General features: G+C 39.1%; 1 non-coding gene and 1 pseudogene across 1 annotated transcript; one reads left to right on the top strand and one right to left on the bottom strand.

The window, feature by feature from the left end:
- The window catches only part of LOC145107049 (uncharacterized), a 161,034-nt pseudogene that overhangs the window by 56,271 nt on the left and 87,460 nt on the right, over window positions 1-17,303 (bottom strand).
- Window positions 10,120-10,226, top strand: LOC145110380 (small nucleolar RNA R71). Its single transcript, XR_013709760.1, has one exon. It is a non-coding gene; the product is annotated as a small nucleolar RNA R71 (small nucleolar RNA).

Below are 17,303 nucleotides of genomic sequence, written 5' to 3'. Positions count from 1 at the left end.
TAATAGTTATGGTTAATGCATAAGGATCTTTAACAAGCTTAATTTAACAAAATCACCAATTAACAATTAATCAAACCATAAAATCAATCCATAGGAGTAAAATTGTCTTCCCTAAACAGAAACTAGTAAATTTAGCTCATGATTACAGTAGTCAAAAAGCTAAAAACGAAAGTAATCAACTCAAACATTGTTCAATTCAAAGATAAAGTGGAAAATTAGACCTAAGTTGCCTTGAATCTTCTAAGAATGAGAGATTAGGGTTCTTCTCACGTTCTTTCGGTCTCCAAGGGTTTCCTTAGTCGCAAAGTATCTTCCAGAAAAGCCAGAAAAGATCCTTCAATCGGATTTATTGCTTCTGTTTATAGATAACTCAAAACAGGGGCTACTCGTCGAGTAGACAACCGACTCGCCGAGTACCCTTGAAGAATCCGTGTACGGTAAGGACTTTACGTGTTGCTTCACGAATCTTCGTGGAAACTCGTCGATTAGACGATTGGACTTGCCGAGTAGCTTCAGGTTTGTACTCCTTTCTTCATTCTGCAGCTTCTAATTGCATCTCCTTCCTCCTTTTTGCTCCCGAGCATGACTTCTAGACTGAAAATACAATTTAAACATTATTAAGTACCTTTTGTCCATAATATGCAAATAACTAGCTAATAATTGATAAAAATCTATACTAAATATATGGCTAAATATGCAAATATCAAAATACCCCACACTTGACTTTTGCTTGCCCCCAAGCAAAACTGAATTTTAACACACTAATACTACATAAGACAATCCCAATCAAACCCAGCCATTATGCCAAGACCGCAACGCATGCATTTGTGTCTAAAGTTTTTCCTAAGGCACCCCCTCAATTCTAAATACTCACAATCCTCATAAACACTCGCCCACTTCTTTTGAACAATGCTCATTTTATGCATCCCTCCGAATCCATCCACAGAAAACCTCCTAGTCTCAAGGTGTTTTTGGTTGAGCAACCCGAGCATACATAATCTAAAAATTATAAATTTTCGATACCACTATGGAGCTTTTTGAAATTCTTCACCTTCTTGATAATTTGAACTTTGATTTCTTTGAATTCTTCAAATTTGCCACCTTTTTGATTTTCTTTGATTTTTGGGTATCTTCAACTTTTTGGAATTTCTTCAGAATTTTTGATCTTTGATCTTCATACTTTGTACTCCAAAAATTCTTCAAACTTTTCTTGTAATTCTCTCTTTTTTTACATGTAACTCACTTTTTTTTCTTTCACTCAAAACCCTACATGCTTAAGCAGGGGCGCTCAACTTCAACCTTTATTGATTAAAGATAAAAATTTTCCAAGATACATTTCTGGTACACGATGCTAAACTTATTGCATCCATCAAACTAAGTGAGGTTATGTTTTTGTCCCATAATTTCACTAGAATAAAGGGGGCCACAAATGCACTATAACGTGTATAGGCTCAACTAAACATTTGGGTATGCATGCAATCGTCAAACATAACACTTAGCATGATTCCTAATTGCTTTTTACCAAAATTTTCTAAATTAGATCCTAGTAATTTTTATGCAAAATTTTCGAAAATTTCAATTTAAACTAAAATTATAACTAATGTAACCAACCCGCTACCCCACACTTAATTTATGCAATGTCCCCATTGCATGTTATGCATAAAAAAACGATAAAGTAAAGAGGGAATTGGAACAAACTCCCCTGGGATAGTAGTGGCGAGGTTGATCTTCTTTAAGCTCCATCTTCAATTGACTTTAGACATGGGAACATCTCATCCATGTCTTGGGTGTCGAATCTCGTGTGGTAAAACATATAAATAGCTCCAATTATTAAGGAAAAAGCTCTCAGAAATCTCCAGAAATTAATCTTCATGATAGTATGAGTAAAAACTGCAGCGAATGTGCCCAAAATCCGAATCATGAGAGTAGAATCTTGAGTGACTCGTCGAGTAGAACGGAAAATCGGCGAGTAAATTGACTCCAAGCAGAAAATCGTGATATTGCAGATAGACTCGTCGAGTCCAATATGTGCACTCGGCGAGTAGAGCGCTGAGTGGAAAAGATGTTTTGCTTTTGATCCTTTGCTAATCTGCTGGAATATGACTATTCAGCGACTCTTCTTTGATTTCTTCAGTAAATAACACATTTTGTCACCCTTATTCCTAACGGACTCGATCCTAAACTTGAAATTGCATACTCTCATCTAGAACCGACCCTCACTCTAGCCTTGAATTTTGAGACTCTTGACTCTTGCATGCTTCCTAGCCTCAATTTGAAAAATAAGAGCAACCACAAGTGATAAAAACAAATTCCTACTTAATCATCCTACAAAGTTCCCAAACCACAAAACAAATAAAAAGTTTTTAAACAACCAAAACAAAATAAAACTTCAATCTTCATTTTCTTCTTCATTTCCTCCTGTCCCGCTTCCTCCAGCTTGGTTCCTCCTCGCTTGCACTCTTTCTTCCCAACTTGACACATAAGGGAATCCGGGGCCGGGCCTTGGTGCAATATTCATTTGTTCAAAGAGATAAACAAATGACTCGTTGTTATAATTCATACTTCTACCAAGGTCATCTTGGTACCTTCTTGCCTCAACGTGGTACCAATCCATAAGCAACTCATCATCCACCGGAAGGACCGGTGGGTCTTCTCGGACTTGCTCCCTCCTTTGCCTCACCCTTCTTCCTGTTGGATTAATGTCTAAGTCCATAACTATAATTGGTAAGACTTGACCCGACCCGGCATGGTCCATTTGGGTTGCATGGCATCATGCATTTGGATAGACTATAATGAGAGAAATAACACTTAAGGTTGGTTAATATATTATAAGTTCTAATATATTAATAAGGTTATTTAATTAGTATTGATCAAGAATTAATTTGGAATTAATTAAGTGATCAAAAGGAGACTAATTAAATATATGGGTTGATTGTGTAAATCATTCATTCTTATATATGTGGGCTTGTGATCCAAGATTCCTTATGTTGGACTAAGTCCATGGGGTGACCCATGGATACTCCATGAAGGTTAAAATCCATGGAGCATAAGGAATGGGTAAAGTTATGAGTTACATGGTGTAACCCTAATAGCCACCATATAAAAGAATCCCATGGCTCAAGAAATCGTGCACTAATGTGTGAGTGTGAGGGCTAGACGATTTCAAGGAGTGTTCAAGTTTCTCTCAAGTTATTCCAAGTGTATTTGGTGTTGTGTGAACCATTTGAGGTGTCACACTTGGGGCACTAGGCACTCAAGCTTAATTAAGACATTCTACATCAAAGAGGTATGTATTCTATCTTGTTATATTTATTATTTTGTATGCTAGATTAGGATAATACCTTGGATGTTCATAATTGTATGTATAATAGAGAAAACATAGATCCAAGGTATTTAGGGTTGCATGTACACTTAGGAGTGTTAGAATGCTCATAACCCAACACTTCCCGGCTCCTCCGGTACCAAAACCTCGTCCGCATTGGGGATGCCAATGTGCCCCCCACCATAGTCGTCAATGATCCTCGCCCTCCTATATAAGGTGGTGCTAAAAGGAGTGGACGGAACCATTGTCAACATCCGAGCTTCCCCTTTTTCAAAAATCCCATATGTTCTCGCAAGCTTTGTGACAAACAAGCCCCCGTTGATCTTTGAGGTGATCCGCTCTTTGACTGCCCCTTCTGCTAAATATTTCGCCAAGCAATATGGCAAGTTGCAGAATACATCGGGAGTTATAATACTCCACATATAGAAAATGTCAAGGGTGGGAACCTTATCGTCATCCTTTTGCATGTTAATTGTGCTCCCGATCAAACGATGCATTAAGCGGTGGATTGGGGAACGGATGCTCCCCTCTTGAGCGGATGACGGAATGTAGACCCGATTGGCGATTGTGTTCCACCAAGTCGATGCCACCACCCCCTCGGGCAAATCTTTGTGACATTGTTCTAGGAAGGTTTCAAAATCTTCGGACATAATCACAGCTTGATCATATATCCCCATCCTCTAAGCAAGCTCTGCAATGCTACATTGATGCAACTCCCCTCCAAGACAGAAAGTAATAGTGGATTGTAATAGTCACTACCACCTCGGAAGGAAATAGTGGCAAAGAATTCCCAGCACAACTCTTGATAAACGGGCTCTTGAATTTTAAAGAGTCGGCTCCAGCCATCGCAAACTATATTCATCCCCTCATTGTTGAAAGACTTGAACAGATAAGGGGTCAACTCCTCCTCCAACCCAGTTTGACCAATCTACTTCCAGTCAATTGCATTTGGAACATATATTTCCTTGCGTTTCAATACTTCCAGTTTGTTTTTCGCACGAGCCAATGAAGATTTTGAGGTAATGCTTGGAAAGTTTAACCATGAAAGTTCCCCATAGTCACCTCCCCTGGAACTCTGCCCTCTTCTAGACATTCTGCCTGCAAAACACAACCAAACATACCAAAAACAAAAAACAGAAAGATTAAAAACATAAAAATTACTGGCTTCTGCAACATGGACTCGCCGAGTCCATGAACTGACTTGGCGAGCAGGATGAACTTTGCGAGTCCAGATCTGTTAGATGAAATTAACCGGCCAAATCTAAAAATTACTTCAGGGGTTTGCTTCGGTATGTTCTAGGATCTTCAATATATAAGAAATTTTGTCTAAAACGTCCTAATTTAACAAGAACTCAAAACCCTAAAATCCAAGTTTAGTCAAAATCGGGATTTTGCAGAAATTAAGGGTATAACTTCACCAAAGATTGAAACTTTTAACAGATTAAGAGTGAAAAATAGTTACCTTGTGGTTGGATTTGGAAGAAAATGGAAGAAATCAAGATGAAAACCTTGAGGGAACTCGCTCGTCGTGTATGGGTGGCGGCTGGGTGAAATGTTGAAATGTTTCTTAATTAGGGTTAAAAACCCCTTTTACTGAATGTGAAAAAAAAATTCTGGTAAATATGTGGACTCGCCGAGTAGGTGTACCTACTCGCCGAGTAGTTTCGCGATTCCGCGTTTAATCGAGACTTCTCAAATGGACTCGCCGAGCAGGTTTAGGGACTCGACGAGTCTTTTATTCAGAAAGCTAAAAACATCAAAATTTTAAATTGTACGCCACACCCCACACTTGAGCATTGCTTGCCCTCAAGCAATCATCAGAAACTCAGAAAAAGAATGATAAAAGCAGATCCTAAGAAAAACTTAAAATAAAAATGAAAAATAAAGGAAAAAAGAAAGCAAACTCTAAACAAGGGTTGCCTCCCGGAAGCGCTTCTTTTTAAGGAGTCATTAGCTGGACTCCTTCCCGCTTACGTTTCTGTAATCCCTTCCAGCAGCAGCCCTTCTTCAAGTTCTTCATTTCTTGGAATTCCTTCTTCATATCTTTTCACCCTATGACCATTGACTTTGAAAGGAGTTCCATTTCTTGATATTAGCTCAGTAGCTCCATGTGGAAAAATTTCCTTCACTATAAATGGACCATCCCATCGTGTCTTTAGCTTGCCCGGAAAAAGTTTGAGCCTTGAATTAAAAAGTAACACCTTTTGTCCTTCATGAAAGTCCTTATTACTCTTGAGTCTTTTGTCATTCCAATTCTTGGTCTTTTCTTTGTAAATCAAGGAACTAGTGTATGCCTCATTCCTTAGTTCTTCAAGGGCATTTATTTGCATCAATCGGTTGCTTCTAAGTTCAGCCAAATCAAAATTGCACATCTTTAAATCCCAAAATGCTTTATGCTCAATCTCAACTGGCAAGTGGCAACTCTTCCCATAAACCAACCTATATGGTGTAGTACCAATAGGTGTTTTGAAAGCTGTTCTAAACGCCCATAGTGCATCATCAAGCTTATCCGACCATTCCTTTCTATTACTTCCAACCGATCTTTCTAATATTCTCTTCAATGCCCGATTTGTAACTTCAGTTTACCTACTTGTTTGAGGATGATAGGATGTTGAAAATCTATGGTTGACACCATATTTTTGCAACACCTTAGCTAACTGATCATTTGCGAAGTGGGTGCCTCGATCACTAATTAGAGCCTTTGGAACTCCAAATCTTGAAAATAACTTTTTAAGGAACGTACCACTACTCGAGCATCATTTGTGGGTAACGCTTGTGCCTCCGTCCATTTGGATACATAATCGACTGCTACCAATATGTATTTATTTCCCTTTGACATTGGGAAAGGTCCCATGAAGTCAATTCCCCAAACATAAAATATTTCACAAACTTGAATGCTATTTTGGGGCATCTCGTTTCGTGATGAAATGTTTCCCGATCTTTGGCATGAATCACATTCTTTGACAAATTTTGTAGCATCTTTAAAGATAGTAGGCCAATAAAAACCCGAATCAAAAACCTTCTTAGTCGTATATTGCGCTCCATGATGTCCTACGGTGGGCCCGCTATGACAATGCTTCAAGATTTCCCGACTTTCTTTCCCGGATACACATCTTCTTATCATACCATCAGCACAGCTACGAAAGAGGTATGGCTCATCCCAAAAGTAATACTTAATTTCTGAAAAGAACTTCTTCTTTTGTTGGCGGGTCAAGTCTTTTGGGATGTATTCGCTAGCTAAATAGTTAGCTATATCTGCAAACCATGGAATCTCTCCTGCTATAACCAATAAATATTCTTCGGGAAATTCATCTCCAATCTTGTTTTCTTCTAACTCTTCCAAGTGCGGGTTTTCCAATCTCGATAGATGATCGGCAGCCACGTTTTCCATCCCCTTCTTGTCTCGTATTTCAATGTCAAATTCTTGTAGCAGCAACACCCAACGAATCAACCTTGGCTTAGCATCTTGTTTAGCAAAAAGATACTTAAGGGCAGAATGGTCGGTAAAAACTATGGTTTTTGATAAAACCAAATATGAACGAAATTTATCAAATGCAAAAACCACTGCTAGTAGCTCCTTTTCTGTAGTAGTGTAGTTCTCTTGTGTTGGGTTCAGGGTCTTACTTGCATAGTAGATCGGCTGAAAATGCTTGTCAATTCTTTGTCCCAAAACAGCTCCCACCACAAAGTCACTAGCATCACACATGAGCTCAAAAGGAAGACTCGAATTTGGTGCTATCATAATAGGTGAAGTAGTCAACTTTTCCTTCAACAAATGAAATGATTCAAGACATTCTTTAGAAAAGTTGAATGGGGCGTCCTTCAAAAGAAGTTGAGTCAAGGGTCTTGTGATCTTCGAAAAGTCTTTAATAAAGCGCCTATAAAACCCCGCATGGCCTAAAAAGCTTCTTACCCCCTTGACATTTGTTGGAGGTGGTAGTTTGGCTATAGTGTCCACCTTCGCTCTATCCACCTCTATCCCCATCCTCGAGACCTTGTGTCCTAGCACAATTCCTTCCTTCACCATAAAATGACACTTCTCCCAATTAAGGACAAGGTTGGTCTTCTCACACCTTGCTAACATTAGATCCAAGTTGGACAAACAATCTTCAAAAGAGGACCCGAAAACCGAAAAGTCATCCATGAAAACCTCCATAAACTTCTCGATCATATCGTGGAAAATGGCCATCATACACCTTTGGAAAGTAGTCGGTGCATTGCATAAACCAAAAGGCATGCGTCTATATGCAAATGTTCCAATCGGGCATGTAAAAGTAGTCTTCTCTTGATCTTGTGGGTCGATTGGAATTTGAAAATACCCCGAAAAACCATCGAGAAAGCAATAATATAGATGCCCAGACAGCCTCTCGAGCATTTGATCAATAAATGGCAATGGAAAATGATCCTTGCATGTGGCATCATTTAGTTTCCTATAGTCGATGCAAACACGCCACCCGGTCACCGTTCTTGTTGGAATTAATTCGTTATTTTCATTTGCTACCATCGTCATTCCTCCTTTCTTTGGTACCACCTGCACCGGACTCACCCACGGGCTATCGGAAATTGAGTAAATAATCCCGGCATCTAATAGTTTCACCACCTCCTTTTTCACAACTTCTTGCATGTTCGGGTTTAGTATTCTTTGGCGTTGAACTACAGGTTTAGCCCCATCTTCTAAGTTAATTTTATGAGAGCAATAAGCTGGACTAATTCCCTTGATGTCGGTTATCTTCCATGCTATAGCACCTTGCCTCTTCTTTAGTACCCCCACAAGACTTTCTTTCTCATGCTTGGTCAAATCAGCAGCTATAATTACAGGTTTTTGTTGACCCTCTTCAAGAAATGCATACTCCAAGTGATCTGGTAGTGCTTTCAGCTCAGTTTTCATGTTCTGGACGTTGCACACGTCGAGTCCAGTAAGGGGACTCGTCGATTCCAGGGCAAATTTCGCGGCTGATCGGGATTCTTTGGATGGAATCGTCGAGTAGGTCGAGTTTACTCGGTGAGTAGACTGTTCAGTACTGTTGATCAGCTCATCATAATCAGCTTCCTCAAGCAGTCTCTCTATTTCCAGTAGGTCGCTTTCAGCATCGAATTCTTCATCAAAGGTGATGGTGGACTTGTTTGGTTCTTCATTATTCCATTCCTCCATTAATTCTTCCAACATATCTATCGAAAATGCTGTGTCATCACTATTCCTTGCGTGCTTCATGGCTTGATCAACCCCAAAAGTGACTGATTCATCCCCCATCCGTAGAGTAAGTTTGGAATCTCGCATGTCAACTATAGCGCTTGCGGTGTTAAGGAAAGGTCTTCCAAGAATGATCGGGACTTGAGGATCCGCTTCCATGTCTAAAACTATAAAGTCCACGGGAAACAAGAACTTATCAACCTTCACCAATAGATCTTCGCATATTCCCCTTGGGAATGTAACCGTTTTATTTGCTAGGTGAATTGCCATTCGAATTGGCCTCGGCTCCGGGAGATCTAATTTCTTGAAAAATGAGTATGGCATGAGATTTACACTCGCCCCTGAATCAGCCAATGCATAGATGGTAGCTAAATTTCCGAATTGACAAGGTAAGGTTAAGCTTCCTGGATCACCTTTCTTCTTCGGTAGTTTGTTCAACATGGCAGCTGAACAATTCTCATTTAGAACCACCTTCTTCACTTCTTCCATCTTCTTTCTATTAGTTAGAAGCTCCTTGAGAAATTTGGCATATTTTGGCATTTGTGCAACCGCTTCTATGAATGGTATATTAATTTGAAGAGCCTTTATGTGTTCTAGAAACTTCTGGTAGTCTTCTTCATTCTTTTCTTGTCTAGCTCGGGCTGGATATGGCAGTGGAGGCTGATATGGCTTAACAGGAGACTTAATTTTCTGATCAGGTGTCGGACTCGTCGAGTCCATATCCTGGACTCGGCGAGTAGTGTCTGGGTTCAGCTGGGTCTGATTTTGGTTCTGCTCTTCTGCCTCCTCCTCTTGTACCAACTTCGGATCTTCGTTCTGAATAGGGGCCAGAGGAGTAATTATCTTTCCACTCCTAGTTGTTACAATATTTATATGTGCGCCTCGTGGATTGTTTTCGGTATTACTAGGAAGTTCTCCCGGTGCTCTTTGATTTATTTGTTGGGCAAGTTGCCCCAGCTGCTTCTCAATGTTGTGAATAGATGCTTGCTGATTCCTTAATATTGTTCTTGTATCTTGTATTGCAGCATCGTGGTCATTGTGTCTTTTCTCGGATGTAGCTACAAATTTAGTGAGTATTTATTCCAAATTTGGTTTCTTTTCTTGTACCGGCTCCTCCTTTTGGTAAAAACCCCTTGCCTTTTGTCTATACTTCTCCACCTTCGCCTTCTTGTACTCATCATAAGGAAGCCATTCTTTCTTAGGTTTTCGCCAATCGTCATCAAATCTATCACGACTAGAATAACATACTTGCACTTTCTTATTCCTGTTCTCGTCTAAATCACAATCTCTAGTTAGATGAGGCCCATTGCAATTCTCACATCCTACCCGAATAACATGGATTGTTTGATCCATTTTATCCATCCTCCTATCCATGCTTTTCAACATTGCCATAACTGCCGACAAATCTTCTGAAGCTGCATAAGATGATCCCCTTGTCACATCATTCCTTGGATTGTGGTATTCTCTAGAATGCTTAGAGAATTCCTCAATTAGTTGCTTTATCACCGAGGGTGCCTTCTTTGTGAGCGGTCCTTGCAAGTCAAGTAATTGCCTTGTTGTCACGTTTACTCCATCATAAAAAATGGAGACTTCTTGTTGACTATTAAGATCATGATGTGGGCAATTCCTTAGTAAACTTTTGTACCTCTCCCACGCCTCATAAAGTGATTCTCCGGCTTGTTGCTCAAAATTAGCTATAGCTTTCTTCAACTTGGCTATCTTTGATGGCGGGCAAAATTGATCAATAAACTCTTCTTTCATTCTAGCCCATGTGGTGATGGATCCTGGAGGGAGTGATTTTAGCCAATCTTTTGCAGCGCCTTTAAACGTGACCGGTAACATGCGAAGCAGAACGGTGTCGCGGGCCACATTAGGAAAGTTAAAGTAATCGACTATATCATTGACCTCTTCTAGGTGCTTGTACGCGTCTTCGTGATCTTTTCCATAGAACGGAATTTCTTTAAGTTGGGCGAGTATGTGGTCTTTAAGTTCGAAGTTGGCATTTTCTGGAATCGCGGGTTGCACGAGTCCCGGACCGGTATCTTCACGCATCCTCTTCTTCCACTCGCCCATGGTAACTTCATCGATGTTAGCCATGGTGCCGCCGAATCCGCCTTCTAGATCGCTACCTTCTTCAAATTCGCTTTCTTCCTTTTCGGATTCGTACACGATGTCTTCCTTGATTGGGTCTTCGTTTGCCAAAGAAGAGGCGTTGGATGCTCCTGATTTACTGCTCTTCTTCTTGCTAAAAACGGATTTGAGATTCTTCAAAGGTGAGTTCTTTGAAGATGCGGATTCTCCAACGGTTTTGCCTTTGTTCTTCCTTAAAGTAGCTTCCGGGTCTTCAAGTGGTGGAGTTAAAGGTGTATTGCCTCCTCTGGTCATAAACACTCTTCAATAAAAGCAAGAAAACGCGTAAAAAGAACAAAAACGAAACAGAAAGAAAATAAAAACGAAACAGGAAATCAGCACTAAACTCGCCGAGTAGGTTCGACTGCACTCGGCGAGTACACTGCCTAAAAGCCTAAAAACAAAATAAAAAAACGAATAAGAACAATTAATAATAAAACTTAACCTAATTACTGAATTACTGGAAAAAAATAACTTTGTGCAAGATAAGCTCACACAAAGGATCGATAAAATTAGAAATTAGAATTAATTTTTGAACCGTTCCCCGACAACGGCGCCAAAAACTTGTTATGTGTAAAACCAACTCATTTTATTCCTACTCTAAAAATATAATTTAAACACACAAAGGCAGTGAACCTGTCTAAATTGACTAGCCCGAAATTGACTAGCCCGAATCTGCGGGCGTTACATGATGATACCAGATAGCCTTATGAGATTGAGTCTAAAATCTCATCAAAGATATATGTTGTGACAACCCGATATTTCAAGTCAATATAATGACCTAAAGTCAAGTATGGTAATCTATTTTTGATATAATAAATATAGCGTCAAAAATGAAATGTTCAAAAGTCTCAATTGGTTTGCATAAAATGATAGATATCATATCAAGGTTTTCAGAAATATAAAGAACACTCAAGTCCGAGTTATAACGAAGAAGCTATGACCAATCAAAGATCCGCGTCAAAACCGGTAAAACACTGTTAAGCGTAAAAAGCGAAATCTTAATAAAATACTTTTTGGCCTTAGGTATCTAAATGAAAGTCGTAGATCTCATTAAACCGTAAACATACATAAAAAGAACGTCCAAATCTGACTTCGTATAAGGAAGTTATGATTTTTCTAAGTTTCAGCTTAGCAGTATGCAGCCCGAAGTTCGAATATGAGATCGAGGGATTTCTAACCGAAACAATCTAAATGAGAATCGAAGATCTCGTCGAGAGTAGTTCTACGGTAAAAAGACAGACGAAAACGGACATCGGATGAAGAAGTTATGGATTTTTGACGGAGTTTTCCTGTCCCGACCTACTAAAAATAAATATAATAAAAATTAAATTCAAAATTAGCCGATAAAGTCTAAACGAGAGTTGTAGAGTATAATCTCACCTACGCGTCGATATAAAGAACGTCGAAAACGGACTTCGTATGCGAAAGTTATGAATTTATGAAGTTCGGGGCGCGAAACCCCAAAACTGTCAGAGACCACGACGTGAAAACAGTGTTCACGATGTGAAATGTCTTCTGACGCCTCCTGGAGTCTGCCAGACCCAACTTGCGATGACGCATGCAGTGACGATCAAGCCCACGACGTGAAAATACTGTTCACGACGTGAAAATCGAGAAATCAGCCCTATAAATAGATTTGAAGGGGCGGCCGGCCAAAGTTGCTAATTCACCCTCCTCTCTCCCATATTACCTCGATTTACGTGCAAAGAAGTACCCCCGAAGCCCCGGTGTCATCCCCGATAAACGAAGCGAGTCCCGACGCTCCGAAGATCCCGAGAAGAAAGGAGTTTCGAGCCGAAATCCTGCCCGCGAGAAGCCCCGCTATCATCCCGAGACCCTAAGCGAGTCCCGAAGTGTGACAACCGTCAGTTTTTAGCCAAGTCAAAGTCAACTAAAGTCAACAAGTCAAACCGGTCAACTCATCTAACCGTTGTACATTAGGGTTTCCATTATATTTCTTATTGAACAACTCGCAATCTTAATACAAAGTATCACTTGGAATTTTCACGTGTTCGGAAACTCTAAACCCTAATCAGGGCAAGTGATGAAACTACTCAATAAAACCTTATTCCTTAACCCTCGGGGGCATATAACAATCATAACAAGACTTAACGAGGTTTACAAACCTTGCGTTACGAAGCCAAACACTCAAAAAGGTCACAAAAGAAGTCTCTCCCAATCTCTTTCACTCTAACTCTCCCAAAACTCTCTCTGTATGAGAAATCTCTCCAAGAATGTCAAATCTCTCCCAAATCTCTCCAAGTATGTGAAATCTCTCCTAAAACTCTCTCTGTATGAGAAATCTCTCCAAGAATGTCAAATCTCTCCCAAATCTCTCCAAGTATGTGAAATCTCTCCCAAAACTCTCTCTGTATGAGAAATCTCTCCAAGAATGTCAAATCTCTCCCAAATCTCTCCAAGAATGTGAAATCTCTCCCAAATCTCTCTCTGTATGAGAAATCTCTCCAAGAATGTGAAATCTCTCCCAAATCTCTCTCTGTATGAGAAATCTCTCCAAGAATGCGAGATCTCTCCCAAATCTCTCCCAGTATGTGAAATCTCTCCAAGTATGTCAAATCTCTCCCAAATCTCTCTCAAAACCTCTTTTGATCTTTTTGTAATCATTTGGGCATCCCGACACTTGACTTGGTGAAAAACCATGCGAAACGGGAAGATACCTTGGAAAATAGCCTCTTAGAGCCGGAGTCCCTCTATAGGGATCAAACCCTCCTTGAACCGGAGTCTCCTGGAGGAGCCACAGCCACCTAGCCGCAGCCAGCAAGCCGCAGCCGGCGAGCCGCAGCCAGCGAGCCGCAGCCAGCAAGCCGCAACCACCGACCGCAGCCCCTCCTGACTTCGGACCGCAGCCCTCCTACTCGGACCGCAGCCCCCTTTCCTCTTCGAATCCGCATCCGCGACCAGGCCTTCACTTCGGATCCAAGGCAGTTAAGGCCGGAGTCACCCTCCTGACTTCGGATTTTGCGATTTTCACCCGGTTTTCGACCCCGACTCCGTTTTAAGCCCGTTTTTAATTATTTTGACGAGGGATTTTCACCCAAACTTATATTTTGATATATAAGGCCCCATATATTCATAAATTCAGCATATTTTTAGGGAAACCATAATTTAAGAATAAAATCTATTAAGTAAGATCTTGTGGTGGAGTGTTGACTTTGCCTTAGTGTATGACACAAGCAACCACCCACACCCATTCCATGACCAGCCCACACCCCTCCCCACCATACCTGGTCATTCAAGAGTACTTTCCCCACCATTTGACCAGCCATACTCTTGGTCAAGGCTGAAATCTATCCTCTCTCCTAACACTTTCTCTCATTTTTCTCATTTTTCCTCCAAAGAACAAACACTTTTCTCTCACTTTTCTCTCTCTCAAATTCGAGATTCAAGGGCTGATCATCAAGTTTTCCTTCACTTTTGGTAAGTATATTCATTCTCCATATAATTATTTCACTTCCTTCTACACAAATCATAGATATCTTACACAAATATCGTCATATTTGTTGTTAGATCTTCGAATCTTCAAGCATCTCCCAAGTGTTCTTGAGTTGAACACTTCTTTTCCCCATCATCAATCTACTGAAATCACTCAAGGTGAGTTCATACCCCTATCTTTTCATGTTTTTCTTAAGTTTTAAGGGGGGGAATACAAGTTAAAACACCAAGAACACAACTAAACTCATTTAACAGCCTTCATCAGAAAAGTTTAACTCCATTCACGGACTGTTTTGGACAACTTAAAAATTTTAGTTTTCAAAACTGTATTAGGTGCGAATAGTTCAGGTTCATACCTTTAAAATGACTATTTGCACACCTCCATACGATTTGTCTACGATTTATGGTGATTTTTACAAAACTGCCTATCACTTCAGAAACGAATTCGGACCAGTCTGTGAATGTGAACATTTTAACACAAGTTAAAGACTTCCAAAAATCATAACAAAAATTATGAATAAACTAGACACATTTTGTGAACTCTCAGAATTTACGGATTCAGTTTTCGACTTCGTATGATTTTTCTATGATTTTTATAAAACGGTGTAGGAAGGTAAAAATCTAGATAACAGTTTATAACTTTCATCTCACTTTGTAACTTGTTGAGCAAAGTGTTAATCTTTGAGGATTTCATATTTTACATGTGTTTCTTGTTGTGGTATATTTATATAACAGGAAATACTCACTAAATTGTAAGAATCCTCCATTATTACCATTAGTACCAAAATAAGGCATGATAACACATAGTTATCTTTTGCTATACATTCGACTTACATAGAAAAGGGTCCTTATACATCACAAACAAGCATGCTAGAACTATAATAGGTATAGTTTAGGTTCACAACCACTATCACTATTTGATAAACTATAATATTCATAATTCATGAGCACTATCACTACCACTATTTGGTGAATTATGATATGTATAGTTTATGTCCACTATCACTATTTGATAAACTATAATATTCATAATTCATGAGCACTATCACTACCACTATTTGGTGAATTATGATATGTATAGTTTATGTCCACTATCACTATTTGATAAACTATAATATGCATAATTCATGAGCACTATCACTACCACTATTTGGTGAATTATGGTATGTATAGTTTATGTCCACTACCACTTCTTGATGAATTATGATAAGCATAGTCCCGGACTTTGGTTTTTAAGACTACATTCTATCTAGCATTGTTAGTTTTCAGCCATAATTACTATGTGTATACGCTAGAGTTATATAGAAATTAGTCATGATCGACTTAGAATTGGTGGGTCCGCTTTATTTCCTGTTCCTTGTTTGGTTGTGGGCCTAGGGCAGACCCATTACATTCGACGGTCTATTTAACTTAAATTTTATATAACTTATATACACTTAGAGATTATAGAAGGAAACTACAGGAAATTCTAGGATGCACTATTCATTAATATAGAAACTTACGATTCACTTTTTAAGGAAAATATCGGATTTTCTTTGGAAACACATCTCTATTAAGACTACATTACGTCTAGAATTGTTAGGCTCCAGCTAAAATTGCTAAGTGTATATGCTAGAGTTATATAAGAATCTAGTCACAATCGACTTAGAATTGGTGGGTCCGCCTCATCTCCTGTTCCTTGTTTGGTTGTGGACCTAGGGCATACCCATTATATTCAACGGTTTATTTAACTTAAATTTTATATAACTTATATACACTGGGCGATTGTAGGAGGAATCTATGAGTCCCTCTAGGGTTCATTATCACATAACTTAGAAGCATTCATTTCACTTAATAAAGAAAATATTGGATTTTCTGGAAACGTACTTTGTCGCTTTTTCAAGGAAAACGGTTTCTTTCTCCAACAAAACTCTTATGAACTCACCAACTTAATTGTTGACACTTTTCAAAACTACTTGTATTCTCAGGAAATCAGTGAAACAGGAAAACATTAGCACTTTGAGGATGGGACGTTAAATCGTCAAACAGTTTATTTTGTCATCATAATGTAATTGATTTTGAAACATGTAAACATATACTATGGTGTAACCTTTTCAATTATATTTATGATGGTTTTATTTACTTTGAGCACTATTATACTCGTTGTTGTGATACTTTACATGAAGTCCTCCACCCCCGGACGTTTCCGCCATCCTTGGTTTGGGGGTGTGACAGATTGGTATCAGAGCATTGTTTATAGTGAACTAAGTATATCGAACCACATAAGATATACAAACTATAAATGCATTGGGACTAAGGTCTCTGATGTAACATTTTCAAATAACTATACTTTTAGAAATAAATAGTTTTCTTGTTAAAGGTATACATGCATGCATACATACTAAGGTCAGCATCATACTAGGACAAAACAAAAGTTGTGATTGTTGAATGGCACGAGTAGGCTTGGGGATGTATGGTCAGGTCTGGGAATGACATAGTCTGATCAACTATGTCTAACCCATAAGTGATTAGCATATGCCAGGGAATGGTTGTGTTGTTGCAACAAGTCTAAAAACTTACCAACTCTATCTACAAACAAACATTGAAAAACATAAGTCAAACATTAAAATACTATAGGAGTATTTTGTGATACTATAACCAACTTACGTGAAAACTGAAGACCCCTATTAGTAGGTCTATAATGACTGAGTGCATACGCCAAGGTTATGCATGATTAAAGATATCATAGACTCAGAATCTATGACTATTGCTCTACTTCCTGTTCCTTGTTTGGTTGTGGACTTAGAGTAGAGTCATTTATTCGAAGGTCTATTCTATCTCAGATTATGTATAACTGGTATGCACTACGTGATTATAAACGTGACTAATAAGGATCACCCCTATAAGTAATTATAGGATTAGGCGCCTATTAATTATCTCTTCTACCCCTATTCTCGCACGAGCAACGTGATGGGTAAATCTTAACGCCCGTACAAAACCTACTTCTACCCCCCGCCATAACTCCGTCTCCGGGACGTTAGCAGAAACACCGAGAATAGTTCTGTAAAGTATGAAATTTATACGTGTGTATATAAACGGTAAGAGTATAACTGGAAGATATCAATAAAAGTTGGCAAGCATTTTATTTCATTGGGAGTTTACCACATACATCATAACCTGTTATTACAAACGATTTGCTTATGGTAACTCTAAGATTACTCAATG

Source organism: Lactuca virosa, chromosome 4 (assembly GCF_052849685.1).
Source record: "Lactuca virosa cultivar CGN04683 chromosome 4, Lactuca_virosa_CGN04683_v6, whole genome shotgun sequence".
Classification (NCBI taxonomy): Eukaryota; Viridiplantae; Streptophyta; class Magnoliopsida; order Asterales; family Asteraceae; genus Lactuca; species Lactuca virosa.
This window is presented reverse-complemented; position numbering and strand designations above follow the sequence as displayed.